Source organism: Carcharhinus amblyrhynchos, chromosome 2 (assembly GCF_965287045.1).
Source record: "Carcharhinus amblyrhynchos chromosome 2, sCarAmb.v2.hapA, whole genome shotgun sequence".
Lineage (NCBI taxonomy): Eukaryota > Metazoa > Chordata > Chondrichthyes > Carcharhiniformes > Carcharhinidae > Carcharhinus > Carcharhinus amblyrhynchos.
This window is the reverse complement of record NC_137325.1, coordinates 5851337-5875586: the sequence shown is the minus strand read 5'-3', so window position 1 is coordinate 5875586 and position 24250 is coordinate 5851337.

Here is a 24250-nt window from a genome sequence, read left to right as displayed (position 1 = left end):
CTCTGGAATTCTCTATCCCAGAGTGTTGTAAATGTTTGGAATTCTCTGTCCCAGAGTGTTGTGAATCTCTGGAATTCTCTATCCCAGAGTGTTGTAAATCTCTGGAATTCTCTATCCCAGAGTGTTGTAAATCTCTGGAATTCTCTATCTCAGAGTGTAGTAAATCTCTGGAATTCTCTATCCCAGAGTGTTGTAAATGTTTGGAATTCTCTGTCCCAGAGTGTTGTAAATCTCTGGAATTCTCTATCCCAGAGTGTTGTAAATCTCTGGAATTCTCTATCCCAGAGTGTTGTAAATCTCTGGAATTCTCTATCCCAGAGTGTTGTAAATCTCTGGAATTCTCTATCCCAGAGTGTTGTAAATCTCTGGAATTCTCTATCCCAGAGTGTTGTAAATCTCTGGAATTCTCTGTCCCAGAGTGTTGTAAATCTCTGGAATTCTCTATCCCAGAGTGTTGTAAATCTCTGGAATTCTCTATCCCAGAGTGTTGTAAATCTCTGGAATTCTCTATCCCAGAGTGTTGTAAATCTCTGGAATTCTCTATCCCAGAGTGTTGTAAATCTCTGGAATTCTCTATCCCAGAGTGTTGTAAATCTCTGGAATTCTCCATCCCAGAGTGTTATAAATCTCTGGAATTCTCCATCCCAGAGTGTTATAAATCTCTGGAATTCTCTATCCCAGAGTGTTGTAAATCTCTGGAATTCTCTATCCCAGAGTGTTATAAATCTCTGGAATTCTCCATCCCAGAGTGTTGTAAATCTCTGGAATTCTCTATCCCAGAGTGTTGTAAATCTTTGGAATTCTCTATCCCAGAGTGTTGTAAATCTCTGGAATTCTCTATCTCAGAATGTTGTAAATCTCTGGAATTCTCTATCCCAGAGTGTTGTAAGTCTTTGGAATTCTCTATCCCAGAGTGTTGTAAATCTCTGGAATTCTCTATCCCAGAGTGTTGTAAATCTCTGGAATTCTCTATCCCAGAGTGTTGTAAATCTCTGGATTCTCTCTCCCAGAGTGTTGTAAATCTTTGGAATTCTCTGTCCCAGAGTGTTGTGAATCTCTGGAATTCTCTATCTCAGAGTGTTGTAAATCTCTGGAATTCTCTATCCTAGAGGGTGGTGTGTGTCAGGGCTATGTGGGCGGCACAGTGGTTAGCACTGCTGCCTCACAGCGACAGGGACCAGAGTTCAATTCCTGGCTTGGGTCATTGTCTGTGTGGAGTTTGCACGTTCTCCCTGTGTTTATGTGGGCTTCCTCTGGGTGCTCCAGTTTCCTCTCTGAAAGATATGCTGGTTCAGTGCATTAACCCGAATAGGCACCGGAATGTGGCGACTAGGAGAATTACACAGTAATTTCATTGCAGCGTTAATGTAAGCCTTACCTGTGACTGATAAATGCATTTTAACTTTGGTGAATCTCTGGAATTCTCTATCCCAGAGTGTTGTGAATCTCTGGAATTCTCTAACCCTGCAAGATCATCCATGATTGTGTTAAATAGTGCAGCCGACTTGATGGGCCAGATGGCCTACTCCTGCTCCTATATCCTGTATTCCAGAGAGTGATAGTGAGCCACTTTTGAATGCAGCTGAGAGACCTGCTTATGGCTCTTTCTGAGGGCATCTCTGTTAAGATAAGAGTCAAGCATGTCACCGTGGGTTTGGAGTTACATGTAAATCACGGTTGGGGGTGGGGGGACAGCAGATATTCTTCCCCAAAGTAAAATTAGTGGATAATAATTAATGATAGTTGGCATGGTCACCATTACTAAGACAAGCTTTTGACTGCCGATTTATTTAATTAACTAATTAAAATTCCTCAGCTGCCTTGGTAGGATTTGAACTCATGTGAAGCTATTCATGGGGAGGCAGGCCCACAGTGGCATTGTCATAGAATCATCACAGAATCATAGAAACCCTACAGTGCAGAAAGAGGCCATCTGGCCCATCGAGACTGCACCGATCACAATCCCACCCAGGCTCTACCCCCATAGCCCTACACATTTACCCATTAATCCCTCTAACCTGTGCATCTCAGGACACTAAGGGGCAATTTTAGCATGGCCAATCAACCTAACTAGGCTAGCAATCCAGAGACCCGGAGTAACACTACAAGGACTTGTGCTGGAATCCCACCATGTCAGATGATGGAATCTGAATTCAATGAAAACTCAGTACACCTAATTGTTAGTCTAGATCTTTGGACTACTGGCCCAGTAACACAGCCATTCTGATGCCATACCCCTATGACAGATTCAATATACAAGTATTTTAACTGCTGTTCCCAGCAAATGTCTTTCTTTTCTTTCATTTCACTAGAAGTCTACCAGGGGAGAGAGAGTAAATAACAAAAATCAGCAAAGGTTGGCCTGACCCTAAGGGAAGTATAGAATTCCTATCATGCAAAAGAGGCCATTTGGCCCTCCAAGTCTACACCAACACTCTGACAGAGTATCTTACCCAGATCTTTCTCCCCCCGCCCTATCCTTGTAATCCCACAAATTTACCATGGCTAATCCATCTAACATACGCATCTTTGGACTCTAAGGGGCAATTTAACCTGGTCAATCCACCTAATGTGCAAATCCAAGGAACTTTTTTAGTTGAACCAGTGAACTCTGGCCATATTGTAATGGCAGCACTCCCAGCACACACTCACTCATTCAGACCCAATCTTCGAACTGAGTTGAGTACCACACCTGATAGGATCTAAATTCATTTTTCTCACATGCCTCACTGCGTGTGGAGATGTGATGGGAGCCAAACAGCTTATCCTGACTATTGGCCCCAGTTTTGGATTAGGCCGGACCTCTCTGTTTGAATGTGTAGCATCAAACCCAGAAACAAACCAAGATCTGAATATTCACTTTGATCTTTTAAAACTTCACTGTATGTTTTATAACAATGTCTTGCATGATAGTTCTACAGTATTCAAAGACCACCTGTACAGTGAAGGCATCAAATATTGAGTTCCTTCCACAGGGGGAGGTTATAAAGTTTTACTGATGTAATCCCATCTTCTTAGACATTGAGGGCAGGAAGCATAGGCCTGTGAGTGTGTCCCGCTAATACCTGCCAGGGGTGTAACTCATGGTGTTCATACACAATGGTAATAATGATGCTCAGTGGCGTGCCCTCAACATTGAAGATCTGTGTTGGAAAACGTTCAACATTAGAGAAGCTGGAGGTTTTCAAACTCACACATTGACAGAGTAAATGTAGACCCGCCACCTCGTCTCAAGGTTCTTGTCTCTATTCTAAATATGAATAACACAAAAAAAGCTTGGATTCCGTTCCACTGAATGTAGTTCTCCTTTATTAAACCACTGAGCAATAATACGTACTCGCAATGAAACTGGCTCCTTAACTTCCTTGAGAGCCAGTTTGGAATTTTACCGGCATGCCTGCCCCACTTCCAGGGGCTGGCGAGGCTCGGAGCACAGCATTCTCTATTGGCCTCGAGCGGGATCATATAAATCTCGGAGGGACATGCTGGTAAAATTCCGCTCCCAGAATCCACCTTGGTGGTCAACGAGACCTCCATGCCTAGGACTCCTGAGCAATTAACCAAATTCTTCTAGTCCTTGCAGCAAGGATTTTTTTTATTTGTGGGACATGGGCGTCGCTGCCTGGGTCAGCATTTATTGCCCATCCCTACTTGCTCTTGAACTGAGCGGCTTGCCAGGCCATTTCAGAGGGCAGTTGAGAGTCAACCACACTGCTGTAGATAAGGAGTCACATGTAGGCCAGACCGGGTAAGGATGGCAGATTTCTTACTCTAAAGCACATGAGTGAATCAGATGGGTTTTTCTGACAATGGTCATCAGTAGATTCTAATTTCCAGATATTTTTTATCGAATTCAAATTCCACCATCTGCCATGGAGGGATTCGAACCCATGTCCCCAGAACATTCGCTGTGTTTCTGGACTATTAGTATAGCGATAATACCAGTAGGCTATCCCCTCTCTGCCTTTGTCTATATGCCCTTTCTTTATACTGTTTGTGGTTTTGGCCTGAGCCATATACTGTAATACACATATTTAGCCCATTTAATTGCTTTCTCCACAGCTTAGGTCAGGTCATCAATAGAAGACACAGGTTTAGGATAATTTGCAAAATTAACATGGGGAAACATTACCCAGTGTGTATTATTCCGATCCGGAATGCACTGCCAGAGGGGTGGATGGAAGTAGAATCAATAGTAACTTTCAAAAGGGAATTGGATACCAATTTAAGGGGGAAAAGGAAATTCTGGGGCTGTGTATAAAATGCAGGGGAATGGGATTAACTGGGACCTCTAGCAAGAGGTCAGTACAGGGATGGTGGGCTGAATGGTCTCCTCTGAGCTGTATGATTGTCTGATTTTATGAGCTATTAAAGACCACACTGGGCCAGCTCCCTTTTCTTTCCATTGCCCACCCTGCACACCAGCACATTCCTCACTTCACTACGACCCGGTCTTTTGTTATTGCTGGAGGTTACAGTCACATCGGAAAAAAATGCAAGTATTATCCTGATGTCTGAGACATTTGGGTTGCAATTACTGACAGGTCATATAACAGCAAAGCAATCTGACATGTTGTCATATGGTATTGGCCATGGATTGACAGGCTGTTACTGGACTTGCAAGTGGTAGAGAAAGTAGGTCAGGCTGTGGTGTGACAGGCAGATTGAGTGAGACGAGGAGAGGGCTATTGAGACGATATGTCCTGTGATCGCCCTTGAAGCAATTTCCAAGGAATTTTCTGATTGCCCATCATCCTGTTAGCCTGCTTCACATTGTCCTGACCCTTTTCCTCAGAAATGTCTATGTGCAGCCTGTCCGAAGCTCGGAAAAGCACATCAGGATACTGGTGTTCCGCACATCCGACTGCACACAGACAGCAGATTCCCCTCTCACCCTCTAGCTGTGACTCTGTGGGTAGCACCCTCTCCCCTGAGGCAGAAGACTGTGCATTCAAATTCCACTCTAGGGAACAGAGCATGAGATCCAAGTTGACACTGCAGTGCAGTACTGATCAAGTTTAGTTGTTGTTGCAAAGTTGGATAGAGTAATTTTAGATTGGGAGGTAAGAGGTTAGAATTGGGTGTTTGTAACAATAGCAAAATTGTAACATGCTCGAGGGGGAAGCATTGAGTGATCCCTTTAAAAGATGGTGCTTTTTCTGTGCTTAGAGACTTAAGATGCAAGTACACAGAGAACCCAAACTGAAACATCAAAACGAAAAGCTGAGAAGCAGTTTTTACCAATACAGCAGGTTTTTGAATTTAGCCAATCAATTTGAATCAGGTACTTAGATACCAAGAACCTATTAAATTTAAATCTGATATTTTTGACAACCTATTGTGGGAAATGTTGATATGTCATCACGGGTATAAAAGAAGGGGGAAGTGGGGCAAAAAGAGAGGGCAACTGCTGCCTGTCAAAGATAACAACTCTCAGCTCTCAATTCTTGAGAGAGAGAGATCACTGGCTCTCATAGCTCCATGTCTCAGAGGAAGCACCATCTAGACAGCAAAGGTACCAAAGAAGAAAGAAGCTCCAGACAGAAGAATCAACAGAGAAGGTCCAGAATATTTAATGTTGTGGAGTTGCCAGTGTTGGACTGGGTTGGGCACAGTAAGTAATCTCACAACACCATGTTAAAGTCCAATGAGTTTATTTGATAGAATGAATGTTCGGAGTGTTGCCCCTTCATAAAGTGAGACAACTTCCTGTGCCAAAATATTTCGGAAGACGTAAAACCTGGTTGTAATTTAGAGAGTGGCTAAATTCTACTTTTTGCTAATGAGTGGGAATTGTATTTTTCGGAACAATATATCTTGTTTTATTCGGGACTAGTAAATAGAAGGGATTTGTTCAATTTGTTAATAGTTTGGTTAATTCGTTCACCGTTAATTAAATAAATAGATTGTTATGTGTTGAATTTAGAGAGAGTGTCAGGGATTTATTTTGTATTTAACCATTAGGGGTTGCTGGAGAGCAGGTCACACAACTTTGCACATACTTTTTACAGATTATAGAACGCGGTATTCCTCTTTGGGTATTTCGGTGTTCTCTGAGGGACCTCCACCTCCGCTTTATTACAGATGACTAGCTAGCAGAATGATGCTCAGAATGAGGTTTACACATTGTACTGGTGGCTGTGATAGTTCAGGAGGGCCTGTTTCCTTTGCTTTCCCACTCTTGAGTGGAGTGTTGATACAACCAACAGACAGAGATACCAATAGTCCTTTGTGTGTCAAAGTTAATGACATAAATTTGCACTTCCAGATCGGTCCTATCCACTGTTTACATTACACCATGTGGGTCCAGTTCAATAGTGTTTCCATGGGATGTCCTCTAGCCCAATTCCTGCAAACAGCGTTATTGGATTCCATGAGAAATGCATCTCCGATGGAATGACACCTACCTTAAGCCCCTCGCGTACTTCTGATATGTGGATGATAAATTGAATCACCAGTTGCGTGTAAGAATTTCCTCACACACCTTAATGGCTCCATCCTGCCCTCAAACTTTGAAATGGAGCTGTCAACTAACCTCCCTTTCCATGAGGTGTTGGTTGAGAAATCTGCCAGTGGGTATTCTGCTACAGTCTACCAGAAACAAGTCTTCACTGGTCAATATGCATGTTGAGATTCCCACACTTCCACGTGCTATAACTTTGGCCTTACTGGCAATTTCATGAACAGAGCTCGAGACATTTGCTCGCCGTGCAAACTTGATTCTGAGACGGCACAGTGGCACAATGGTTAGCACCGCTGCCTCACAGCGCCGGGGACCCGGGTTCAATTCCAGCCTCAGATCACAGTCTGTGTGGAGTTGGCATGTTCTCCCCGTGTCTGCATGGGTTTCCTTTGGGTGCTCCAGTTTCTTTCCACAGTCCAAAGATGTGCAGGTTAGGTTGATTGGCCATGCTAAATTGCCCCTTATGTCAGGGGGATTTGCCGGGTAAATGCAGGGGGTTATGGGGATAGGGCATGGGTGGGATTGTTGTCAGTGTAGACTCGATGGGCTGAATGGCCTCCTTCTGCACTGTAAGATTCTAAAGCCCATCCAAGACATCCTGTGAGGTCATTGCTACCCTGATCAGATCATAGCTCACTGTATATTGTGCAGACTCATGAATGGGTAAGGCTGTCACTTTCAGTTCTGAGAGGTGCCCCATCCACCTCAGATTGCCCTGGAGATGTCTCTGAAGTTTGAGTAAAAAGGCGAAGCTAGATATTCCATACTGCTGCAATGCTTTACCAACATGCGTGGTATCCGCCACAAACAGGATGCTGCCGTCAAACCAAAAGATATTCTGCCTGTCACACAAATGAGTAATGAGAGGATATGAATCTCAGTGCAATGCCAAGTACATAGCCTGTTCAAAGATTGGTGGATTATGTTAAACAACATGTCCCTTTGGCCATTTGCAACATCCAAAGTAATGACTGTACTCAACCAGCCTGAGCTTGACAATCTGAAAATGTAATATCCAACATTAGATGTGATTTTGCTATTGGACAGCACTTACTGAACAATCCAGAGTGTGATAGGAATTACACAGACAACCAATTTAACATTATTGGATGGGTTCACTGTATGGCTCACTTATGCATGCTAGAAGCCATCCATGTTCATACACAGGACCCTGTCCTTCGATCCAATGTACGTCACCTTGCACCTCTTTAAATTAAACTAAACAAAATGCGGCGCCGTCATTTCTTTATTCATTCCCCAGGACAATGTCTTGGCTAATCAGAGTCAACTTTCCTGGTTTGAACTTAAACAAAGCTTGGCAGTTAACTGGTGCATTCTTCATGGCAACGCCTCCACCAATCAGAGTCCAATTATCAACGAATTGGCACTCTTCTCTTGTGCAGTATAAATTGTTGCTCCCTTTACAATTTGGTATTCTTGTCAGCTTGCCTGTTGAATGCAAGATGAAAAGTTTCAACAGCATGTCTCTTTTTTCAGAATACTCATGTCCTGTAATACCAAACAATTATCTGTTTTTGTTATGTTAAGTGGTTCTTTTAACAGTGTCAGTTCATTGGACGTCAATACTTTTGCCTGTAAATACAAGGGCAAATGGGTTTCCACCTCTCACCTTTCAGCTTTGAGGGGGTTTCAGGGATTGGGTGTCCTTCCCCCTACCTCCACCCCCTGGGATTTCATAGTCCTGAACCACAGAAATTCTTGTACTAAATTTGAGAATCTATATTGTGCAGGAAAATCAAGTTGAATAATATCACGTGTTGCAAAAATCTGGGGTGAGATTCTCCGGCTTCTCAGCCATGCATTTCCTGCCAGTGGGAGGTTGCGTGTTGTTTGCTAGCGGTGGGATTCTCTGATCCTGATGCTGTCAATGGGACCCCACGTCAGCTGGAAATCCACAGATGGGAGTGCCTTGCCGGCGGGACTGGAAAATCCTCCCGTTGTGAACGGCCGAAGAATTCCTGCCTTGATTTTATAATTCGTGACTGTTAAAGGTAACTTTTAGTTTTGGGAAGATTAAATTTGTAACGGTAGGGTAATTAAGACTTTAGACCATCTAAAATAATGGCAATTCAAAGATGATCTGTGTTCATTCAATGAGTTCCAAGATAGAAGAGAGAGAGGCAGGAAATGGTAGGTGGGCTCGCTTGAGAACTGGAGATATTGTGGACAAGCAGATTGCCCTGTCTTTGTCAGAAATGTAAATTATTCACACTGACCTCGGGGTCAGAAGATTTTGAGACAAAAAGTTGGTTAATGTTAAATTAACCTGCATATCCCAACTAGCCTTTGTTCCCATGGAATGAAATGATTCAGGGTGGAGACGGCGGAAATTCTGGGCGACGGCACCTGGGATCTTTCCAGACGGTTTTGGGCCGGAGCTTGGTCTGGAAGCCTGCCAAGCTGGCGACGTGTATAAACCCTTCTTTCAGAAGGTAGAGAGTGGGAAATGCCAGGAGGTGTGAAGCAACTGCGGGACCAGGAGGACAATTAGAAACCAGCGATATGTCTAGTGTTCTGCTTATCACGGAATCATAGATTATGCCGGAAGTTGAAGTGAGGTTCAGACTAGCTGAAGAAACCCCCAAAACCTTAACAGGGCAGGCAGGGAGAAATTCCCAACTGGACTGGAAAAGTAGCCAAAGACTTTCTGGGGACTGCCATGTAGGAAATGGATGCTTCAGTGGAGGAATTCAACATAAAATACAAGCGATTGTATTTTAGGCATAACTAATTACCTAAAATAAGTGTATCTTTGGTCATTTCATTTTATATAGCCTAGCTTTTTTTGAATTAAAACATGAGATTTTTGTGGGATAGAACTGTGAAAAAACATTTGTATTATCTGGAGTGCAATGGGAAATGGGAAAAAGGGAGAATCTGCATTTCTATAGCACCTTTCTCAACCTCAGGGCTCTCCCAAATCATATTCCAATCATCTCTATAAATAGAAATATCTACAAATATAAATTTCTCTTTAAACATTAGAGTCTCGACAGAGATTGATGTGGAGATGCCGGCGTTGGACTGGGGTGAGCGCAGTAAGAAGTCTCACAACCACAGGTTAAAGTCCCACAGGTTTAAAACTCATCAGACTCGCGTGATGAAGGGGCAGCGCTCCGAAAGCTCGTGATTCCAAATAAACTTGTTGGACTTTAACCTGATGTTGTGAGACTTCTTGCTCTACAGAGATTGTTAAAAGATGTTTGAATGTTCAACAGGTGGAGTAAATGTTGCTGCCCTGACCGTATTATTATTCACGCTTGAAAGCTCACGATGCAATAGAATTATTTAAGATTTGTATTCCTGTAGCCGCTTTTGTATCCTTGCAGTATCGCAAAGTATTCCATGGCCATTTCCATTCTTTTGAAGCATATTGTTGCCATGGAACATTCGGGCTTGCCAACCTTCCAGCACTGGCCTTGAGTCTTTGGGAATTGAAGATCAGACCCCAGGCCACTGCTGTGTGCCCCCCCAACCCACCACTATCATCATCCCACACAGTTCCCCCGGCCCTGGAAAAAAAAATCAGCGGGAACGTTCAAAAGAAGAGAACTTTTTCAAAAAGAATATCTGAACAGATACAGAAATATTGGAAGTGGGATGGCGGGGGGTGGAGGTGGGAGAGGCTGCTTGACTGACAGTTGAGCAACATTCAATTGGGCAATGGGTCTTTTTGCTTTCCAATTGATGTTGAAAGACAGTACATCACAGGGGTGGATGTGTTGGCTGATTAATGGCTGGATTATCGGGGAAACCTCCAGGAGTACATTTAATCACAGTTGGCAACCCACTGGAACACAGAAACCGGAATCAGCCAATCAGCCCTTGAATTTTTCGCCATTTCAATTTTTTCAATTCAACCCCAATTAAAAATTGCTCCTCAGTGTCCTGAGATGCGTAGGTTAGAGGGATTAGTGGGTAAGTGTGTAGGGATGTTGTGGGGCTAGGGCCTGGGTGGGATTGTGGTTGGTGCACACTCGATGGGCCGAATGGCCTCTTTCTGCAATGTAGGGTTTCTATGATTCTATGAATTCCGTTATCATTCCATAATAGTGTCTAATTCCTTGCTTAAAATTAACTGCATTTGAACATAAGTTGCAGCGTATTACCCTTGTTTCAGCACTGTAACTACAGCAAGCGCTTTATTAGTTGTAGCATGATTTGGGACAACCCTGAGGGTGCTACAGAAATGCAGATTCTCCCACTGCACTCCAGATAATACATGTTTTCTCACCAATTCCCTTCTCTTCTAATAGCTGCCAATCAAACTGTGTACTTATAACCACCAGTGTGATAATGATAGATTGTGGAAGCAGTCTTGCGGTCACAATACTGAAATGATAGCTCCTGGAGTTGAGGCGTCAATCAGCTCTTCATTTTTTTTAAATTCAGAAACACAGTAAGGTGCTTTCTTACCCAAAAATTTAAAGGGCAGGGGATTTAAGTTGACATCTTCACAGACCTTGTCCACCCTTTATGAGCGCTCATGAGTTAAAACAGCACCCAGAGAATGAGACTAATATTTTATGATTGTGCTTGCAAAAGAGATATCACTGCAAATTCTTTTAATTTCGCTGCATTGGAAAAAGTTTTAAAAGTTCATTTATTAGTCGCAAGTAGGCTTACATTAACACTGCAATGAAGTAACTGTGAAAAATCCCTTAGTTGCCACACTCCGGTGCCTGTCTGGATGCACTGATGAAGAATTTAGCCAGTGCACCTTACCAGCACTTTTTTTGTGCTGTGGGAAGAAACCGGAGGAATCCCATGCGGATACAGGGAGAATGTGCAGACTCCACCTGGACAGTGACCCAAGCCAGGAATCGAACCTGGGTCCCTGGTGCTGTAAGGCAGCAGTGCTAACCACTGTGCCACCGTTCTACCCAAGTGAAAGCACTGCCTTATGTTGCTTGGCAAATGCGATTGCAAATTGAATTCTACTAACTGGCGATATTTAGAACTGATAATGGTCTAAATCCTAATTGCTCTAGTTGTCTTGAATATCGGTCTGTTATTTTTCCTACTTTTGCGAAATGCTTGTACCATTTCAGTTCTCTGTCTGTCTTCACGAGCAGACACATTGACATAAAAGAATTGAGTTTACAAAGCCAACTGGTCATATTTTTATGACATTGAACTCACAAACACCCCCGTCCCACCCTTTTCATTGCCTCTACCCTAAGACTTGATCACATACATTTGCAAGTAGGCTTTCAAGCGAGATACTAAGGCCCATGGTGGAAGATGTGTTTTTTCTGAAATTTACCATTTATCTGATGTTTAATACCTCTGGGGCAATAATTTTGTTTTGCAGCAAATATATCATTGAAGTTGCACTGCCATTGACCAGAAATGAGCAATTGCTTGATAAATGAAAGGAAACCAGTCATCTTACTCAGTAGACTAAAGTTTCTTATTTTGATCCTTTGCGGAAGATAACTTATTTACTTGGAAGCTCTGGAGAAAAGAACAATTGATTTCATTGTAATGAGTCAGGCTGTGCCAGTTGGTCTCTTTCACAGGACACATGCACAATAATTGTTCAACGTTTGCTTCAAAGCCGATGCATCCTGTTTAGAAAATAATTATTGTTATATCATTGAGGGTAGCGCATGCAAACTGATTTCATAACTTCTGGGACCATGTTGGTTGACTGCTGAAATATTACTGCAGCACAGTGTAATCCAATCCATTAACCACACCCAGTTAATTGGACAATGAGACCTCATCAGCACCAAGGGGCAAGTAACCTCAACATTTATACTGACGTGCACGTCACTTTCAACCTTTTGTAAGATTTCCGGACAGATTTAATTTGCTGCCTGAGTTAGTGATGGAGGCAGAGACCCTAAAATCTTCAAAAAAGTACCTGGATCTTCACCTTAGATGCTGGAAACTACAGGGCTATGGGCTGCATGCAGGAAGGGGTTCTTTGGCTATTGGGGTATGCAGAATCAGACATTCCCACTGTTCCTAATTCAAAAGCCCTCCTGGGGAGTTTGTGTCTGGATGTTGAGTAGAACAAGATAAGATTTTATCATTAACCAATCGACAGCAGCACGGTGGCACAATGGTTAGCAACACTATCTCACAGCACCAGGCACCCAGGTTCAATCCCAGCCTTGGGTGACTGTCTGTGTGGAGTCTGCATGTTCTCCCCGTGTCTGCATGGGTTTCCTCTGGGTACTCCAGAGCTGGTCAAGGGAACAGATCCACTTCCAGGATGCTACAGACCACCGCTAAGGAAGTAAAGACCACACAACAGTTCAAACATGTTTGCCATACCTTGCTTTTCATAGAATCATAGAAACGTTACAGCACAGAATGAAGCTGTTTGGCCCATCTTGCCCATACTAGCCCAAGGACACCTAGGTGCCCTTTCTGGAAAAGCAGGATTGTCACTGGACACTGACAACAATTAAATATTGATATCATCCGGTGTGGGAACGATGTCGCTACTCTTGTCAGCTTTGAGTCACTGCCTGTCTGGAGTTTGCACTTTCTGCCTGTATCTGCATGGGCTTCCTCCGGGTGCTCCGGTTTCCATCCATAGTCCAAAGATGTGTGGCGGTGGGGTAGATTAATTGGCCATGCTAAATTGACCCTAGTGTCAGGGGGACTAGCAGTGTAAATGAGGGTTGTGGGAATAGGGCTTAGGTGAAATTGTGGTCGGTACAGACTCGATGGGCCAAATGGCCTCCTTCTGTATTGTGATGATTCTATGATCCTGTGATTCACCGGATAACCAGAATGCCACACAGAAGGAAAGAGCTCCTTTCTCCACCATGGACTTTCATTGGATTGGCCCATGATTATAATTGGCAAAGTACTCCAGTGAATTGCAGTTGCCTTCTGCAGAATGGCTGACCAGAAAACTCTCTGGCCATTACTGCCTGCCCTCAGGCATCTGGAAAGGAGGTACAGGCTGATAATCAACCTGTCTGACCCAGTTATGAAGACAATTTTTTGGACATCAAGTCCTGACATGGGACTCAAACTTGGAACCCCTGACCTACAGATAGGGACATGATCACTGCGCCACATGACTTTCTAGCAGCCAAGGAACATGAAGATATAATCATCATGTTTGGTGTGTGAGATCCACTCGTATATTCAGAGATTATAGACCTTAGCAAACTAAAGAAATCAAGTTTTTTCTCAGTTAATTAATGGAATATCTCAAATTATTTCTGCAACATTTTTGATTTCGAGCAATGATATACTGATGGTGTGAGACAGGGAAAGCCTTCTCACTCTGCTGGTTATCAGGGTCCCACTTTAGATAATTTTCAGGCGGTCTCAACCTAGTCTCCAGTTGATCCAACTCTATCGCAGCGTTCTGTCCATAACGGGACACTAATTGGCTCTAAAGCTGTCGTACTCGCTTGGTAAGGCCATGGAGATGACTGGTACCAGAAATGAAAAATTTATACTGTTGGAGGAAGAGCTGCTGTTAGATCCGAGAGAAAAAAAGACACGCGAACGGTTCAGAGAAAAGGCAAGGAGGAGGCTTTTTGCATCTGGCCGTAATCTCTGGGACCTAGTCATGCGTGCTGCTGACAATCACTGGAGAAGTTTCACGGTGTTCTGTTCCAAATGCTGACATCCTTCACTCGATGATGAAAAAGAAGATAACCACTGCATCATTTATTATACTGTTACCTGGTTTTATTATTCAGGCATGCTAATATCCACAAAGGCCCATAATATTTCTCAAGTCTGACATATACTGGTGACATGGAAACAATCTGCTGGCCAACCTGATTTACATTGCTTCACTTTATATCATAATGTTTGCTTTGGCACCATTTGCTACTTTCAAGATTCGAATGTTTGAATGTCCAATTAGTTAAGAATTAAAGCGGACGCTTTTCATGTTAAACCCTATGTTTTGTGTGGATGGCTGTTATTTGCGGCTGGGAGGTTACAGCAGATGAATCTCAGCACCTGCTCCGTGATAAAGGATCTCGCTCATGAATGAAAGCTTTTTCTACAAGCCAACTCTTCTCCCCGTGGAAATTTGAACAACTTATGGGTCCTAAAGAGACCCCGAAGATGAATCTGCTTCAAGCTTTTACTTATTTCCAAATTGTAGACGTGCATCCCAGTTTATGCCACTGGAGAGCTGGATTTTACCAAATAAAATGGCCAAACCGGAGTAAATTTAAATTTGTTCAACACAGCAGCTGTGACACTACTCCCACAGGTCGGCTGTGACTTGGTGACTCAGATTTTGCATTTGAAATAATAGAAGCTAACTATGCACATCATTATTATGGAACAACTCAAGCAGAGACTTGGATACTCAGCAAGACCTTGGAATCCTTGTGCGCCTGTCACTGAAATTAAGCATGCAGGTACAGCAGGCAATAAAGAAGGTAAATGGTATGTCTGCCTTCATATAGAGAGAGTTTGAATATAGGAATAAGGATGTTTTGCTGTAATTGTATAGAGCATTGGTGAGGCCACACCTGGAACTTTGTGTGCAGTTTTGGTGCCCTCATTGGAGGAAAGATGTCCTTGCTATAGAAGGAGTACAGTGAAAGTTTACCAGGCTGAGTCCTGAGATGGCAGGTCTGTCATATGAAGAGAGACTAAGTCAATTAGGATTATATTCACTGGAGTTTGGAAGGGAGAGAGGGGATCCCATAGAAATGTATAAAACTCTAACAGGGATTAACAGGGCAGATTCAGAAAGAATGTTCCCCATGGTAGGGAGGAGTCCAGAACTAGGAATCACAGTTTGAGGATAAGGGATAAACCTTTTAGGACTGATGTGAGGAAAAATGTGTTCACCCAGAGAGTGGTGAATATGTGGAATTCACTCCCACAGAATGTAGTTGAGGCCAAAACATTGTCTGATTTCAAGAAGGAATTAGATTTGGCTCTCGGGGCTAAAGGGGTCAAGGGATATGAGGGGAGGGGGGAAATCAGGATATTGAATTCAATGATCATCCATGATCAAAATGAATGGCAGAGCAGTAATGAAGGGCTGAATGGCCACCTCCTGTTTCTAGTTTCTATGTTTCCAGCAATGAACATGTGCAGTTAAATGTGGAAATTGGGAAGTTGCTATCTGATTCTCCCTGTTCCTGCACAAACCTCACCACACTAGTACCTCAGTGAAGGACTGAGCTTTGAAACAACTATGAAAACATTCTTTCTGGTTGTATCACAACTTGGTATGGCTCCTCCTCTGACCAAGATGGCAAGAAACTACCAAGTGTTGTCAATGAATCCTAGTCCATCAACCAACCAGCCTCCTATCCATTGACTCTGTCTACACTTTCTACTGCCTTGGAAAAGCAGCCAGTATAATTAAGAACCCTATGTATCCCGGACATTTTCTCTTCCACCTTCTTCCATTGGGAAAAAAATACAAAAGTCTGAGGTCATGTACCAACTGACTCAAGAATAGCTTCTTCCTTGCTGCTGTCAGATTTTTGAATGGATTTATATTAAGTTGACCTTTCTCTACACTGTAGCTATTATCTGTAACACTACCTTCTGCACCCTCTCCTTTCCTTCTCCCCATGTACTCTATGAACAGTATGCTTTGTCTGTATAGTGCACAAAAAACAATACTTTTCACTCTATACTAATGCATGTGACAATAATAAATCAAATCAAATCAACTGAGGGATATGAAGGTGCTGTGCTTAACTACTAGTTACTCCCTAAACAAAGATAAAGATTATGAGTAGTCCAATTAATTGTAAATGAATATTTAACAGAGTGAAAAGCCTTAATTACTGCAGAGTAACTTTCCTGGCTCTGAAACATCAGTTTTATAAGTGTGGAGTCTCATTTCTTCAAAATTTCAATTATTGTTGACAATGTTAAAATATTTTCTTTTACTTCCCTCTTAATCTCATGGCTCTTTCACTCTTTATGTACTTTTTGCACATTAATTTCCATTGAATTAAATATTCAAACTTTAACTCAGCACCAAGGTGAAAATAATCTTTAGTGACTGAATGTTGCCTTTCGAAAAGGCCATGACAGCTGTGACCAAAATGAATACTGGGTGTTATTCTTTCACCACTGACTATGAAATCCAGAGCCTTTTTTTGTTTTGGTTTTAGGAACTAAATTCAAAACAAGCTGAAATGGATTATAATCCTGAATCATTTTGTGGGACTGTTCAAATCAGGGATACTCCTCAGATGACATCTCTCATTAACATTGAGCGAGATAGGCCTCACAGACACTTTAATCATGAGTCTGAAGAACTGATATAACTCTTCCCCAAAGAAAAGGAACCAGCAGAGAATATTATTATCCTCCTGATAGCCCTTTAAACACGTTTTAGTCAAATTACAGCAACACGGACGATGTATTTCTCCATTGAAGGATGTATGGAGATGGATTTTCAAATCTGTATACGGAATACTGTATGAGACTATAGAATCATAAAATCCCTTCTGTGCAGAAGGAGGCCATTGGGCCCATCGAGTCTGTACCGACAACAATCCCACACAGGCCCTAGTCTCATAATCCCACCTATTTACCCTGTTAACCCCCAGGCAGTACGGGTCAATTTAGCAAGGCCAATCAACCTAACCTGCACATCTTTGGACGAGAGGAGGAAACTGGAGCTTCCAGAGGAAACCCATGCAGACACGGGGAGAATGTGCAAACTCCACACAGTCAGTGACCCAAGGCCAGAATTGAACTTGGGACCCTGGAGCCCTGAGGCAGCATTGTGCAACCATGCTGCCCATTTTCAAAATTATATAAACATTTATAAATGTTTATAAATGAACATACAGTTCATTTTTGAAGCCAATTGCAACATTGACAGTTCTGGGAAATGTAAGTATAATGTTGTTTCTAACAGAGGCTCCATGTCTTATTAATGTTACAGACGGAGATATTTATGATGTCCATCAACATTTTAAGTAGCATTTAACTCATGAATGGGCCACTGGCCACCACCTGTGGTGTTGAAAAGTGCCCAGTCTACCTCAGGTTACCCTGAAAGACAAATAACTTTGATCGCAAGTCTCTTTTTTCAGCAAAACTCAAATGAACAAAGAACAAAAACAGCCTGGGAAGCAGGCCCTTCGGCCCAACGAGCCGAATATTGGAAACCCACCATTTTATCAATAAAACCTTCAAGAGTGTATTTTGAAATAGTGGTGGCGATTTTTTAAAAAAACTTCATTGATATTTTCACTGTCTATATATATATACACACACAAGCCTTGCGAACTGCCGCCAGTGATCAGCGACTGAACAACTGAGTGAAGGGTTTCTGGTGCAGGTACGCCCACAGTGCTGCTAGCGAGGGAGTTCTAGGATCAGCGACAGTGAAGGAATGCCGATATATTTCCAAGTCAGGATGGTGAGCGACTTGGAGAGGAACTTGCAGGTGTTGATGTTCCGATGCGAGCTTTCTCCTGGGTGAAGTTTCAATTGATTTTCGGACAGAGCCTGATTTCCATTAACATTCAAGAAAGGAAAATAGGTTTCTAAGCTTTCCTATTGTTCAGTCTGAAAAGTAGCCAGTGGACAATTTACAGGGTGGTTTCACATCTGATTGCATTTTGCGGTATTGTTGAGAACTTGCATCGAGAGTGAGGACAGGTTGGCAAGGAGAGGTGATTTTCAAACAGGACCTGATGAGATATAAAGCGGACTGAAGGGTGACTCCAAAGTTCTGAGGGGTAAAAGGTGACCGGGAGAGTACCAGAATTTTCCAAACTTGATGTAACAACAACTCATTAGAGAACTTGTTGATTTTGCTGGTTGCTGCTTCCAGGTCACCCCAATCTCTGACTTGTCGATATGATTGTGGAGATTGGAAACAATTCTTCATAATTGGTAACCTGTTGTGCAGTTTACCCAATCAGTACAGTGTGTGGTGCTGTTGCTGCAATATTGTGAGTGGAACAGCTCTCATTGTCATGATGTTGCGATGTTTAGAATGTCTCTCATTTTGAGCAAGGTTGTATATCGCTACTGTGTGTAGATGTTGGTTAGCTGAGACTAAATTGGAGCATCTTGCATCTGTCAGTGTTCTCAGCCTGTACACGCACTGCGTAACAGGAGCCAAGCGGTTTCCAAACTTCATCTTCTGAGTTCTCACCTTCTGAATCCTCAAACACTTCCCACCACCTACAAGTCAGGAGCGTAAAGGAAGGTTCTCCACTTGCCTGGATGTGTGTGTGATTCCAACAACATTTAAGAAGCTTGACACCATCCAGGAAAAGGCTTGCATTGGAACACCTTCACTTGCAAGGTGTTCCAATGCAAGTCACTCACCATCCTGAATTGGAAATACATCACCGTTCCATCACTGTTGCTGGGTCAAAATCCTGGAACTTCCTCCCTAACAGCTCTGCGGGTGTGCCTACACCGCACGTACTGTGCGTTTCAAGAAGGCAGCTTGCCACCACCTTCTCAAGAGCAGTTAGGCATGGATAATACGGGCCACATTCTGTGGGCAAATTAGAATAAAGTTTCATCGAATCCATACTAAATCTGCCAACCTCAGCAGAGGAAGCACTTGTGTTGCTATCCATCGAAGGAAGAAGAAGTTAGAGAGTGGATAATTCAACAGACTGTGTCATTCCTGATAGCTGCCCATAACTGTGTGTGTGTGTGTGTGTCTTTATATGTGTACTGTGTGTGTATATGTGTGTCTGCGTGCACACGTGTCTGTGTGTGTGCCTACGTGTGTGTGTACATGTGTCTACGTGTGTCTGTGCATGTGTATACACATGTCTGTGTGTGCACATGTCTGTGTGTGTCTGTGTATTTGTATAGCCATCAAGTACTAACCAGGTATCAGCAGGCTGGAATAGCCTGACGCTACCTGTTCAGTTTCAGCTGTCAAAAACAGTAATTTCTGCAAAATATTGAGGGGTCCTAAGGACATTAACTCACCGTGAGTCAGTGCCTTCGGGTGAGATGGCAACATGGTTTTGAAATAAGTATTCTATCAGCACACACTTTTGATCCTGACCTTGATAAATTATGGATAGCAGTTTCTGAAATCATGTCACAGCATTTATCAAATGGTACAGTCGTCTTTCCATGTTGCTGTCCATGATTTGAGCAGACAACGGTGAATACCAAATCAATCGCCTCCACTCGAATGTCAGTAAGAATGTCCTCATTAGTTGAAGAATTAATAGAGTAATTCCATTTGTTCTTACATTGTAGAAAAGTGAATTAGCCGATAGTTAAGAATTCCCATTGATTCTCTACAAAATGACAGAGAATCTTTAGCTAATTACCGACACTATAAACGCCTCCGTGTCCTTAGGGCAACAAGCAAGTTGTAGGGCAGATATCGCTGCCTCTGTGTCCAGGTGCGTTTAGAAATGTAGAAATGATTGGAAATTCTGGTGAATTGAGGCCAGCCCCTTGTCAAAGTAAAGGGCTGGGCGAGGGGCTGGGAGAAAGCAGGGCACACGGTGAGGGGAGACAGGATGGGGAGGAAACCGTGATTAAGAAGAGATAGAAGTGGCTGTGAGGCTGTGGAGGGCAGTGCAGTGACACAGTGGTTAACACTGCTGCCTCACAGCACCAGGGATCGATTCCAGTCTTGGGTGACTGTCTGTGTGGAGTCTGCCTGTTCCCTCCAAGTCTGCATGGGTTTCCTCTGGATCCAAATATGTGCAGGTGAGGTGGATTGGCCATGTTACATTGTCTCTTAATGTCCCGAGATGTGTAGGTTAGGGGGATCAGTGGGATAAATATTTGGGGTTATGAGAATAAGGCCTGGCTGGGACGCTGTGTCAGAGAGTTGGCGCAGGCTCAATGGGCTGAGTTGCCTCCTTCCCACTGTAGGGATTCTATGATTCTCTGAAATAGTAAGTTCTGGGTGAATGGGGGAGATTGGTGTTCAGTGGGTGAAGCAATGGTGTACAATGGGATACTCAACATTGGCCAAATTACTGGTGTTAAAATTTAAAAAGTGTTTGCAGTACCAAGGATCAGTAGTAAGGAATGTGACCTTTTGGTCAGGCTAGGATAGTGGAGGGCTGATGGGAAGCAGCTATCTGACCTCAGGGTTGGGCTAAGATAAGTGTATGCCTGGACAATCTAGTGAATCGTCAGGCTAAATACGGACGGTTCATGTTTGATGTAGGTTATGTTGAAGGTCTGGTCATTCTGTGACTTTTTGTGATTTCATCTGTAGTTGGACAGAACTGGATATGTGAGATATGAACAATGTGAGTCAATGATGAAGTATTGCAAGGACGGTATAAACATCATGTTCTCCCCGTGCCTGCGTGGGTTTCCTCCGGGTGCTCTGGTTCCCATCCACTGTCCAAGGGACGTGCTGTTTAGGTGTATTGACCATGCTAAATTTTCCTTCAGTGTACCCAAACAGGTGTCAGAGTGTGGCGATTAGGGGATTTTCACAGTAACTTCATTGCAGTGTCAATATAAGCCTACTTGTGACACTAATAAATAAATTTTAATCTCTAATATAGGGAACAAACTGTTTAATAATGCACAGTTTTAATTCATAACTTTCCTCTTTTAGTTTCTGGTCAATATCATTTGTGGCTTAACCTGTCCTCTGTCTGGCACAATGTGCTATCTGATTTTTTTTGCGAATCACTGTCAGGTTTTGGGGTTTCAAACGGTTTTGTCATAAGAGGAAGATTGTCCTTAATCTCTTTAAAATATGATTGTTGAGATATGCTTCGGGCTCTCAAGAGGGGATGTTCACAAGCTGGCAGGCGTGGAATAGACTTTGGAGCAGGTATCTGAAGCAGCACTTTACACACAGCGGAAGATATTCTGCATTGATACTCCAGCTGTCATCCACTGTTGGCGAGGGTCTCGACAAGGTGGCAATTGGACTCAGGAAACCAATGTCACAGTACAAAAGATAAAACTTTCATTAAAAACTAGTGATCAACGGGAGAAGTTATCTCAATGGTCACAGATACAAAATACTCAGGCCTCTCCGACAAGTTCTGAAGTTATCAGTAAAAACAGAACAGTCATACATTTTCTTAATCAGATTCCCCGCCCTTCTTTCATTTAAAATTGATTTTGGTTCTTATGCACACATAAGTACAAGTCTCTGTCGAGTGCCTAAGCTAACTGCATTGTACCTGCCAGCATGATGGTATTTCACTTGTCCATAAAACCCAGATGTTAACTCCCTTCTTGGCTAAAGCTACTTCACTGGTCTGGTTATGGTAGACTCTACCGTAGAGGTCAAAGTGGAGGTTCCCACTAGCTCACTGCCAAGCTGAACAGACATATATTCATGCGTCCAGGGCCATATCTAATCTGTGTCTGGGCAGTGACTGAACCTATTCATTTTCATTGCAAAATGTGGTCCCTCTAAAAATCTTCCAGATATGAGTTTGCTAGCTACTGGGTTCCCAGGCCTTTAGCTCTAAACTTTTTACCTTTCCCACTATGCCTTTCGGTAACTTGCACAATCACGGTAAAATACTTGAAATATATTTAGAATATCAGCTTATATGTTGTAAAATCATAGCTACTAGGTCATCTTACTGCATCTATATGTGAATAAGTTATCATTTAATAAGTTATCCAGCTGAGGTGAGGCCGCAGCTGGAGTACTGTGTGCAGTTTTGAGCACTGTACTTACGCAAGGATATTTTGGCCTTGGAGGGAGTGCAGAGGAGGTTTACTAGGCTGATGCCGGAGTTGAGGGGGTTGAGCTATGAGAAGAGGCTGAATAAACTAGGCTTCTACTCGTTAGAGTTTAGAAGAATGAGGGGAGATCTCATTGAGACGTATAAGATGATGAATGGGATGGATAGGATAGAGGTGGAAAGACTCTTCCCGCTCAGAAAGGACAGTAGGACTAGGGGGCACAGCCTCAAGATAAAGGGGGGGTGGTTTAGAATGGAGTTGAGGAGGAACTTCTTCACTCAAAGGGTGGTGAATCTCTGGAATTCTCTGCCTGTTGAAGTGGTGGAGGCTACCTCGCTAAATATTTTTAAGACGCGGGTTGATGAATTTCTGATGAGAGAGGGGATTAAGGGTTATGGGGAGAGGGCGGGAAAGTGGAACTGAGCCACGACAGATCAGCCATGATCTTATTGAATGGCGGGGCTGGCTCGAAGGGCCAGATGGCCTACTCCTGCTCCTATTTCTTATGTTCTTAAGTATTTACTGTTAGTTCTACCAGTGTCTATATGCTGTCCAAAATCTAAGAGAAATGTAAATTAATTGCTTTCATTCACACTCACTGCTCCTGCCACCATGGGACTCATAGGGTGGGATTTTATAGCCTCACTTGTCACAAAACTGAAAAATCCTGCCCAAGGTTAATGGACCTTATGGTCCACTCTCTGCCTGCTCCAATTCCCATGAGGATAAAATTCCAGCCATCAGGCGTGTTATTGTCATGTCAGACTGGTGGAATCTGGGATCGGGAGAGAGAGGTGGTCACCTGAGCAGAAACTTTGGAAAGGTGGAGAGAGTGCTGCAAAACAATGCCAGAAGATTAAAGAGACATGGACCTGCAGAAGGAGGAAATCTTTCCAATAATCTCAGAGATAGACTGGCAACAGCAAGTGGCGTGAACAGATGAAAATTTGCTCAATTTGTCCAAATCAATGGCAGGAGACTGGAAGAAATCCAACAGAGGGTGGGATTTTCCTGCGCTCCGAGACTGGAAATTCCTGCCTGAGGTCAACGGACCTTTAAATGGTCCACCAAAATTCCTGTCCCACCCCCTACAATTCCCATAGCTGGCGGGACTGGAAAATCTACACCAGAATGAACAAAGAGCAAAGAACAAAGAAAATTACAGGACAGGAACAGGCCTTTTGGCCCTCAAGCCTGCTGGCCGATTGAAGTAAAACCCCCTACCATTTTGGAGACCGTACTCATCTATTCCCATCCTATTTGTGTACTTGTCAAGACACCCGTTAAACGTCACTACCCTATCCGCTTCCACTACCTTGCCCTGGCAGCGAGTTCCAGGCATCCACTATGCTTTGTGTAAAAAAATTACTTTCTACATCTCCTTTAAACCTTGTCTCTCACACCTTAAACCTGTGCTCCCTAGTAATTGACTCTTCCACCCTGGGACAAAGCTTCTGACTATCCACTCTGTCCATGCCCCTCATAGTCTTGTAGATTTCTATCAGGTTGCCCCCTCAACCTCTGTCGATCCAGTGAGAACCTCTCCTCAGAGCTAATGCCCTCCATACCAGGCAACACCCTGGTAAATCTTTTCTGTATCCTCTCCAAAGCCTCCACATCCCTCTGGTAGTGTGGCGATCAGAATTCAACACAATATTCCAAGTGCGACCTAACTAAGATTCTATAAAGCTGCAACATGACATGAATGTTTAGTGGAAATTGAATGAAGTGGGAAGATCCATGAAGTGGGGAAGGATGTTATATCTTTATTATTTTTATTTCAATCTTGTTAATTGAGGTTAGTGAATCTGATCACAATTGGGATAGAACATAGAACATAGAACATTACAGTGCAGAACAGGCCCTTCGGCCCACGATGTTGCGCCGACCAGTTACAAAACAATGACCCACTAACCTAAACCAATCCCTTCTCGTCCATAAACCTATCCACGGATCTCTTAAACGCCCCCAAACTAGGCGCATTTACAACTGCAGCAGGCAGGGCATTCCAATCCCTCACCACCCTCTGGGTAAAGAACCTACCCCTGACATCTGTCCTATAACTACCACCCCTTAATGCTCTGTATATTTACATTCCTGTGCTCAATAATCAAAACGAGATCTCTCTTCACCACCTGTAGGGAAATTAAAAATGAATTCATATTC